This window comes from Heterocephalus glaber, unplaced genomic scaffold (genome assembly GCF_053883595.1).
Source record: "Heterocephalus glaber isolate CG9 unplaced genomic scaffold, H.glaber_assembly_v1.0 deba00001608, whole genome shotgun sequence".
In the NCBI taxonomy this organism is placed as follows: domain Eukaryota; kingdom Metazoa; phylum Chordata; class Mammalia; order Rodentia; family Bathyergidae; genus Heterocephalus; species Heterocephalus glaber.
In genome coordinates this window covers 36,350,505-36,361,126 of record NW_028258379.1, presented here as the reverse complement: position 1 = coordinate 36,361,126, position 10,622 = coordinate 36,350,505, and the positions used below count along the sequence as shown (strand labels likewise).

The following is a 10,622-nucleotide window of genomic DNA, read 5'->3' as shown; positions in this document are numbered from 1 at the left end:
CCCTTGTTCTTGCCACTTTCTGAAGCAGTTCTGGACCTTCTCTTTCCTGAGAGTCTTTAAGTTGTGCTGTCCGGCTGCCTTGATATCCTGAATTGATTCAAAGTGTTTCCCTTTGGGGTCATTTTGACTTTGAGGAAGAGCCCCAAGTCACACGGTGCCAGATCCGGTGAATAAGAAGGATGAAGACACACCATCATGTTTTTATTTGCTAGAAATGACCTTCAATGGTTGATCAACAAGTGTGATCAGACAACATGGTGAGTATTAAATAAGAAAAATTTTGTTGCAGTGAAAGGCACACTGCCCTTATTCAGCCACAAAATACTCGCCCTTGCTTCGAACATATTTATCCTGTAGTTCTTGGCAATGCGTCTTTTGCTATAATAAGTTTTTCTAAATTGAAACATTCCAGTGGTGTTCCATCATCTATATATATAGATGAATATGCGTCAATATATATAAATGTATTTATAGAGTGCTGTGTATATTTTATATTTAGCTTTAAATTGCTTTTCTTGTATGTATGTCATATGTATTTTAATTTGCATTGCTTTTTCACTTAATAAAATAACATGGATGTTTTTCTATGCCAGTGACCATGACACATATTTTGTAATGACAGGAAAAGATTCCAGAGTCTAGGTTTAGTTAACCATTGCCATGCTTTCTAATTTTTGCTATTTTACAAACATTGCTAAAGCTATCATCCAAAAATGCATTTTATGTTTTATCATTGTATGAAAGATTGCATTTAATTAATATATATTTTTAAACATAAAAATACAATTTCTTGGTCAAAGGTATGCATATTTTTAATTATCAAAAAGCCAAATGACCATTGTGACATAATATCAGTTTCCAGCCTAATAAATTTGTTTGAAAATGCCTGCTTCCTAATACTTTCACCAATTAACTGTAAAAAAATAGTTTGCTAATTAAAGGAGTGAAAATTCTATCTCAGCTTTTAAATGTTGGTAAATAAGAAACCTATGCATCTTTTATTCGGTTTCGTTGATTTTTTATTCATGTATATTTGCCATACATAATAGTTACATTCATTTTGGGAAATTAGTGCATATTTACGTTATACCTTGGTTATTTCTGATCTCATTATTCCCCTCCTACCATCCCGATTCCCTACTCCATTTGCATAAATGCTGCCTTTTTGTTTCCTACAATCTTTCCTTTATTTAGAAGAATGAAATCATAGAATTTGCAGGACAAAAGGTAGAACCTCAAACCATAATGTTAAGTGAAAGAAGTCAGACACAAAACTGAATATCATGGTTTCACTTACATGAGAAACCTAACATATAAACGAATTAAGGAGTGAAATAAAGGGAAAATGGTACAAAGCAAACAAGCCCGTGTATCTTTTTATGGATTCATTGGCTATTTGTGCTTATTTGGCTTAAACAGACTACAACTTTTGAACTTCTTTTCACCTCTTTCCTAACTTGATGTGTACAAAGACTGTTTAATTTGCCGAGCGAGCTGTTGTTGTAGTAAAATAATCCATTTAGAAAAGCATGTAGGTGGCGCTGGAGGAAACAGCAGGTATTTCCCCGGATGGTGCCCCCTCTCCTTCCCCACGTCAGCCCCTGAGCCTCTTTGGCCCCCAGCACCGGCTCTGCTAATCCCATGGCTGGAAGGACTCTGTGTATTCCAGGCCCAGGGAGGAGGATGTGCCAGGTGGCGGGTGCCCTCCCTCAACGGGTCTTTGCTTTCCACGCCTGGGCCCACTGAGGCAATTAAACTGGATTTGTCTGATGGGGCAGGGGATCAAAGGTTTGATGTTTTGATAACTGAAGAGGAGAAAAGCTCAACTTGAGAAGGGGAAGGCAAATTCCCCCGGGACAGGAGTTACAGGGCCCTCAGTGGCGGGAACCTGAGCTAGAGAGAGAGCAGCCCTTCTCAGCAGGGACTTTGGGACTACGTCAGCACCCAGAGGCTGGAGTCTTCACTACGGACCACCTAGGCTCGAGCGGGGGCTGGGCTGTGCATCGGCTGTGGATGGAGACTCAGAGTTGGCCCCATTCCCAGGACAGCTTCACAGGTGTCACCTAGCACTGTGGACGAAGGAAAGGTAACAAGTGACTCTTGGCAGTGAGTCCTCAGGCCATCATGGTTTTGGGTTAAACACACAAATGGGGCAGGGGCAAGACCACAGAGCAGGATGGAGGTGACAATGGACCCTGGAACCTTATAGCTAGGCTGCTTCTTCCCCTACTTGTGGGAAGTTGGGCAAGTTCTTTCACTACTCAGCCTCCTTGTTTTCTCATCTGTGCAGTGGACCAGTGGTGTCTGGCTTTTGTACATCAAGTACTCTGTGAGTGTTTGCCATGAATCCTGGGATCGCCGTGAGACATGCTGCAAATACCGTCTCAACTGTTAACTTCAGTGTCGTGAACTATCATCCCAAAGTAGAATGAGAGGAGTAGCTATTGTTGCTTTAATGGAGAATTTCTACACCTTTAACACAACACCAAGAACTGGGTAGCTTATAAAGAACAGGAATTTATTTCTCACTCTTCTAGAGACTGAGGAATATAAAATCAAGGCACCAGCAGCTTTATGGTCTGCTGAGGGCTCCATGGCTGCATCCAAGATGGCTCCCTGGATGCTCAGTCTTCCAGAGGGAAGGTGCACTGTGTCATGCAGTGGGGAAGGCCAGAGAGCAGCAGGGCCCAGTGCTGCATGAAGCCTTTTGTGCAAAGGTATTAATCCTATTTGCTGGGGGAGAACCCTAATAACATCATCACATTGGCTGTTAGGTTTTAACATCTGAAATTTGGAGGGGACCCATGAAAACCAGAGCAGCACCTATGTCACAGTTTGGGGGGTTTGTGCCTTTCTTAGGAGGCATCTCCCAAGTCTGCATGGCACACAGTCAGCCATGGTCACCTCTGCCCTTTGATTTGTTCTTTGTTTTCAGCTAGAGTTCCAGCATCACTTCCCCTGCTAACAGGTCTTGATGTTCCTGCCTCAGGCATCACGTCCAGGTCCCCAGCTTTGTTGAGATTCTAGAGCACACCTTGCCTTCTTTTCCCTTTGGCATCTCACTTGTCTTTTCTTGTACCCCAAACTCCATCCCATATTCCAGACTCACAGAGGCCTCTGAACAATCCATTAATGATGTCCAACGCACTTCTCTGTCACAGAAACAGGTTGATTTCTTTCCTAGCAAACCTCACAACTGGAGCAACAGGTTTATTACTTCCCTGCTGTCCAGCTCCCCAGGTAAGAGCCATTAATTCAGGGCCGATATCTGCTTTTCATTCTCTATGATTCGGTCAAGTGCCCAGAAAGGCCTTGGCACATGGATGTGTAATAAATCTTTCCAAAATGAAAGAACCATGAACTCTTCCATCTATAATTTACTTGGCAACAGGCATTTGATTACTTTTCTCAAATATATGGCTAAATGTAACTACATTCTTTGAGTAAAGCATCTTTTCTCTATTGTTTTGAAATGCCTTCTTCACTCTCTATTTGATTTTCTGGCCACTGATTCACAATTCTGAACTCTCTTTTGCTTACAATTCTTCACTGGCCTCTTCCTGGGCTAATAATACAGTCTTATTTTAATGATAGTACCTGGACAGTCATCTGCATTGCATTTGTAGGACAAGTTGCCCCTCCATTATTTTTAATTTTTGTGTCTATCCATGCACATTTTCTTTTCTGATGGATTTTAGTGCTATCTTGACAATTTCTGTAAAATATTTCGATAGAATGCATTACTTTTGTAGATTAAATGAGGGGCACTCAATATCTTGACACTATTCAAGCTTCTCCTCCAGAGCATTTTGTATGTTTCTACTATCTCATGTCTCTTTTTAAAGATACCACAGAGGGTTATGAAAATATTGGGTGAATATTTAATATTGATAATATTAATATTACAGTTAGACACACTGCCATTAATTCTCTTCAAATTACTCCTGCTTGCTGCATCTGCACTTATCCCATCATTCTTGCCACTTTTGGAAGCAGTTCTAGAAGTCCTCTTTCATGAGTAGACGTCTTTATGAGGTGTGATCAAAAATGTGGTGAATGCTGCTGCTTATGAGTATCATCCAATGGAAAGGCAGGCTCTTAAAAACATTACAGTGTGTCCTCATCCACCTATCAACTGGATCTGGTCTCCTGTGACTTCTGGATTTTCCCCAAAGTCAAAATGACTACAAAGAAGAAAGTTTTGAACTAATTTAGGACATTGAGGCATCCATGACAGGGCAACGAAAGACACTCATGAAAGAGAATTTGCAGAACTGCTTCAGGAAGTGGCAAGGATGATGTGATAAGTGTGTTCAAAGTGAGGGGAATTAATGAAATGTCTTTTACTGTAAATTTAAAAAATGTAAACATTCACCGATTTTTGATCACACCCCTTATCCTATCTAGGCTTTCTAGTTTCCTATATATAAGTCTTAGACCTCCCATATTATTTTTATTTCTCAATGTTTAAATGTAGTTTTTCACAGTGAATGGGGATTTTTTTACCCACCGCATTATTTTACAGTCTATAGTAACATCAAATTTAATTTTTAACCCTATGCTTTTTGGGATGCCATAGCAACCCATTATCAAATGTGTTCTGTCAGGTGCCGTGGAGGAAATATTTTCATATCTCCATATCTTGTTTTAATCATCACAAAGAGCTACAACTTGATATAACCATGATACAGGAAACTATATCATCGATCCAAACGGTGTCATCTATCCAGGGTCAAGGACTAGCAGTGGCTGGTGTGCAGCCTGGGTCCATGTGACGCTGGACACAGCCTTGTGTCACCATCTGTGCTGCCCAAGAAGAAGCCTCGTGGGAAGCAGACCTGTAGGTAGAACCTACACAATCACCATCAACAATTCCACTTCTGGATTTTCAGGAATGACTGGAATTATAATGTGCATGAAACCCAACCTCATAGCCTGGGGCTCGTACCTATTTGGAAGTGCTCATCAGGGGATAGTGCAGCTACTGCACACATACCTCCACTGGTGGGGTGCTCATCACCCCACAGGGCAGCCCACTGAATCTCCGGACACCCCAGGCTGCCAGAGCAGCCCTCCTCAGGTTGACCAAAGCCTCGTTTCCTCTGATCTTCATTTCTGCAACTGGAAGCCATTGCTCCCCATGCCTGCTCCTTAGAGCTGGCATTTGTTCAATGGAGACTTTCTCTGGAGGCTTTAAGCTGCCTGAGGACAAAGCCTGTGTCTGTCGGTCCCTGTATCCCAGCGTAAGCCTTGGAGAAACTTCTCAGTAAACATCTGCTGACTGAGGTGATGAGCTGTATCTCTGACTTACCCAGGGCAAGCTTGTACCCACTCCTGCTTGGTGGTTCTTCTGTGCTGAAGGTGATTTGTTACCAGGCTTCTCCTTAGGTGCACGCAGGAGAATATTGTTCTCCGCATGGCCTCTGTGTGCAACTCAGTTTGCCAATGTCCCTATTCGAGTGTGGCATGGGTGGCCCCACTGGCCTAGGTGTTGTCTGAGCAGACCTAGGAGAGAATCATCTTGCACTCTGGGCACTTTCTAGCCCGCACTTCCCTGGCAATCACATGATTTTCCAGAGTCCTTGTGCACAGCCCCTGGGACCAATGCAGCAAAGATCCTACATCGTTCTGTGAATGTTACAAATGCCATGAATCACAGTCCATTCGGGTAGGGCTGGGGCTCTCCTTCTCCTGCCAGAGCCTGGCACACCAGGAGATGTATAGACAGCACAACACCTGCTTTAGGATTAGGCACGTTCCTTGGTGGAACTGTCTGGCCGTCTCTCTGCTCAGAGACACTGCATGCACCAAGGTATTCCTTCAACTGTGAGAAGCAGGACCATTGAGTCTGCCTCCTCAGTGCCAGGTCCCTGGGTCCTGGGAAGGAAGCACAGCTAGGAGCTAGAGCTGGCTGTCTGGCCACTATGGAGGGGCCGCACTCCCAGACACAAGGGAACAATGCGGCTCTTGGCGGGGGCCCGAGCTAGGGCCAAGAGGAACACTCCTTCCCCTGTCTCTGTTTGGCTCAGAACCCCAGGACAAAGCAAACATTGTGCAGAGAGCAGGCGTGTGAATGAAAGGCCCTGCCTTGTCCAGCAGGAAGGAGCCCCAGGGAGGGAGTGTGTGTGTGTGTGTGTGTGTGTGCGCGTGCGCGCGCGCGCACGCATGCGAGTGGGAGCAAGCAGGGAGTGGGGCAACTGAGCAGTGGGACTGACAGAGCAGAGGGAGGCCAGACCCAGAGACCAGGGCACAGAGAAAGCACAGTCCAGGCCCAGGGGCTTGGGGAGGGGCTGAGGAGCGCAGGACAGCAGGCAGCGAGGACACAAACCTGGAGAGAGGTGACGTGAAGAGATGGAGAGGAACGAGACCCCATGATTCTGACAGAGGGGACATTGGCAGGAGGGGAGGGGGATGCTGCTGGCACCGCATGGCCACGGTCGCACCTCAACCTGTATTAATTTTCCAGCCCCAGCTCCTGCACTGGTGCCGATCTATGGGCGCCTCTGGGGCTCTTGGTGGTGGGGCAGAGACCTGAGTCCCAGCGAAGTTGGTGCTGCCTGAAGTCCACGAGGCTTCCTGGTCTGTGATAGCAATGGGAGGATAACTGCAAAGACAGGAAGGAACCGGGGCTGCCTCCCCTCCAACAGCAGGGCTGGCTGCACCCGCAGCCAGCACCCTGCACTAGACCACCAAAGCCTCGGTCTCTGTATGCTGGGTGGTGCTGTGCTTAGAGTTCGCCATGTGGCATGTTGGGGGCTCCATAGTTAGTTAGCCTCTCTGTTAAAAAAACAACAATAAAGTAAAACGTGGGATGAATGTCCAGAGGACTCACTGATCACCCGATGGAGGTCATCGCGTGTGAGCCGAGCTGGAGTTTCAGGCCCCCTTGACCTTGGCTGAGATAGTCAGCTCTGTCACCATTCTCTGTGTAGCAGCTTTTCTTGGGTTCTGTGGAGAATGTGGCCAAAGGCAAAGCAGCACCAACCCCTGGATGGAGCTGCCCTGGTCGCCCACCTCCCGTTGGCTGCCACTCCCAGCCTCGCTGCCCTGACCTCTCTATCTGCTGGAGTTTCTCATACAGAGCTTAGTTTTTAAGTTGCTAATCAAGCTTCTCAAGGTACACTTGAGAGCGTCTTGTATGGGAAATACCTGTGGCTCCAGTTCCAGATCTGCTCTTTGGCATCCCATGGCCCTGGGTTTCTTCCCGGAGCCTTAAGAAAGGAGGTGACACTCTTCCTAAAGTGCTGTTGTGAGAGAAGACTGGATGCAAATGTGATGCACTTTGACTCCTGGAGATGGACAAGCCACGAGGAAGAACATCCTGCTCTCGGGAGAGCCCTCCCGGAGGGCCCAGAGTGTGCCTGGGTCCACAGCAGAGCAATTGTCCCCAGACACAGTTTCTCAAACAGGACAGCATCTCTGGCACTGTCCCATCCTCTCCCCAGGACCTGGTGTTCTAATACAGAGACCGACTACAGTTACTGAGGGTGACGGATGGAAGCCACCACCACTCAGAGCCAGTGTGGCTCACAGCTGACTGCAAAGGCAGCCACCAGGGTCCTGCCAAGGCCTGATGGCACCTGGGGCCCAGAGGCAGAAAGCTGCTCCCCACCAGCACCGTAGGATCCAAGAATGAGGGGCTCAGGCTGGGGCTCATGTTGAGCTCACGGCTTATCCCACTTACTCATGTGTGCAGGTTCCAGGCGGCTCCTGAACATGAACAGGCCCAGGATGTGCTGGGAACGTGTTCTACATTAACCCCCAGCTGGCAGCAGTTACAGCGAAATTAGGAAACACTGAAGCCAAACTGTCATTTTTCTACAGTTAAACCGCTTCAGATTCAAGCTGTGAGCATCTGGGGTGGAAAGGAAGGGGTGGGGGCTGTGGCCTTGGCCTTGACCATCGTGCTATGATTCTCACTCACAGATAGATGCTCATTCTAGAGCGCTGGCCCAGGCTCAGCCCTGACCCCGGGGAGGCACGATCAAGGAAAAGCCTAGGGACACTAAAGCTCACAGGCTCATAGTACAGGGGTAAAAAGCCCTTCATCCTTCTAATGCAGTCATATTCAGTTAAATTTTTGATGGAAACAATTTGATATTTGGAAACACTTGTGAGAATTAACAAGGAATAATACAGAGGAATCTGTACAGATTTGTCTGGTTTCTCTCTATGGCAATATTTTGGAAAACCGTGTAGTTTCACAATAATGTTACAATCAAAGTTCCCCAGTTTAACTTATACATATTCTTCTTGTGTGTATTTAGTTTCAGACAATTTTATCACATGTATAAACTCAAATACTCACCACCAGAATTGGGATGCTAAGGGTGTCCATCATCACAAGATCCCTGCGTTGACCTCTTATAAGCACATACCCCCCTTCCACTTCATTTCTCTGTCACCAAGCCCTGGGAATCATTGGTCAGTTTTCCATCTGTACCATTTCACTATTTCAAGAATGCTGTATAAATATGGTCATGTAGTATGTAACCTTTGGGGTATTGGGCTTATTTCTCTCAACATAATTCCCTCAAGATTCATCACAGTCCTTGGATATATCCATAATTGATTTCTCTTTCTTGCTAAATAGCATTTCACAGTATGAACGCCTTGGAGTTTGTTTAACCATTCACCTGTCGAAGGACATCTGGATCTTTTCACGTTTTGGGCAATTATGAACAAAGCTGCATGAATATTCATGCCCAGGTTTATGTGTGAACATACGTTTTCATCCCTAATTATTTTCGCATCAAGGTTCAGCGTGTGCCCAGTGGGAAGGAACTGAAAGTTGAGGACAAGAGTCAAAGTCTGTTACTGACCAGTAAATTTGAAAAATGAGGCTAAATATCCTTCCTACAAAATTGCTTGGTGGATTAAAAACTGTGTATGGAAATATTCTCACTTAGAAGCCTATAGGAATAACATTAACACTGCTACTGTATTTCTATGTCCAATGTAATTTTCTTTTGACTAGAAAGGAGAGTCAATAACATATACTAACATGAAAAAAAGAAACCCTTCCCACAAGCACATCTAAAGGAAACAACTAGAAATTGTCTAAATAAGCTCAAGTATTTTCATCTGCAACAGATGACTACATGGAAATAACTGTTTTAGCAAAGTAGTACAGGAGTTTGATTTAAGACCGGGGAGGCTCCATAGAGTCTGACATGTTGAAAGCTATGCAATGTGGGTACAAAACTGGGCTCTCTGAGGTCCATAATCTTTTTTTTTTTTTTTTTTTGGTACTGGGATCTAACTTGGGACCTTGCACTTGTGAAGCAGGCAGCAGAAACACGGAGCTGGATCCCTGGCCCTGAGACCATATTCTTCAGTGTAACAGGGCGATACGGCAACTGCTTTGCCAGAGGGCTGGTTAAAGTAGATGATACCTAAGCACTCAGCGTGGTGGTGGCTGATACCAAGTGAGTCTTAATACGCAGCTTTAAAATACAAAACGTAATTGTCTTTTTCTTTTGGCCCTGGCAAGTATAAGCCTGAAAATCTGCCCTCAGTAAATTATCCAAAATTAAGAGAAAGCTTCACCTTTAAAATAATTTAATGCTCATTCACATATTGGATTATGCAATAAATATTGAAGAATAAATGTGAAACATAGGAAAAATATCTCAAAATATCAGCTATTTCTCAGTATCTTGTTTTAGGTTTAAAAAAGTAAGGCCCACAATTGTCCATAGCAGTGTTCGAGGCAGGGGAGAAAAATGTAAAATCTACCCATGGCAATATCGGGATGTTAGAAGATTTAGTCTTATGTTGACAACCCTCTGATTTTATAAATCGTCCACAATAGTGGATGCTAATTTTGCAATCAGAAGGGAAGATTAGTTACAGTATCCTACTGCAAAGTCTGATTTTGCATGCATGAAATTACACCACTGGGGATGGTAGTAAAGAGTAACTGGCCATCTACGAGGAACCCAGCAAGTGGAGACTGATGTCATTCACAGCTGGAACATCTGAAGGGCCTCCTGCAGCAGGAATAAGCAGGACAGTTATGAGGGCACATTCTGTCACGCTGCAGGCTTAAGGACAGGTGGTTAATCTCTTCTTGGTCCCCCATGTCTGGTGATGACAACCCCTACTTCGAGGACTGCATTGAGAGTAACCTAAAGGGGTTAATATAGTGCCCAGTGCAAATATATGCATTGCTTAAGGACTGGTCACTAAGGGCGACCAAAGGAAAATTTAGAGTGTATTATTGTCTGATAAGAAGGGACTGCAAATGAGGACTAAGAAAAAATTTTAAAATTATAAAATATTAAATAAAATTATATAACTTACAACAATGAAAGAGGAAGCCAGACCTGTCTGTTTCTGGGTGTCTTTCCTCACAGAATGGATGGCATTTCTTCTGCTTGGCTTTGCTTCCTCCTCTGTGGCTGGGTCATGTGATCAGTGGTGGCAGAGCCTCCTCCTCTCTTTATGTGGGGATTTTGGACTCAGGAAGTGCTTAGTCCATTGCTAAGTACCCCGAGGTCTTGAGAAAGTGGCTTCTCTACTTTGTCCTTGATTTCCCTATTTGTAAAGTAAGGATTAAGGTCAGAAACAATTTAAAAGGTTTTTCTTGTTGTTTAATTTAATCCACAGAAAGTGCTTGG

General features: G+C 44.7%; 1 long non-coding RNA gene across 1 annotated transcript; it reads right to left on the bottom strand.

Moving 5' to 3' along the window:
• Positions 1 to 3,821: 3,821 nt before the first annotated feature.
• LOC110345784 (uncharacterized) lies at positions 3,822 to 7,802 on the bottom strand. The gene is made up of 3 exons (XR_002389380.2): positions 7,685 to 7,802; positions 7,150 to 7,244; positions 3,822 to 6,948 (listed from the first exon to the last, which is right to left on the bottom strand). It is a non-coding gene; the product is annotated as an uncharacterized LOC110345784 (long non-coding RNA).
• Positions 7,803 to 10,622: the final 2,820 nt, after the last annotated feature.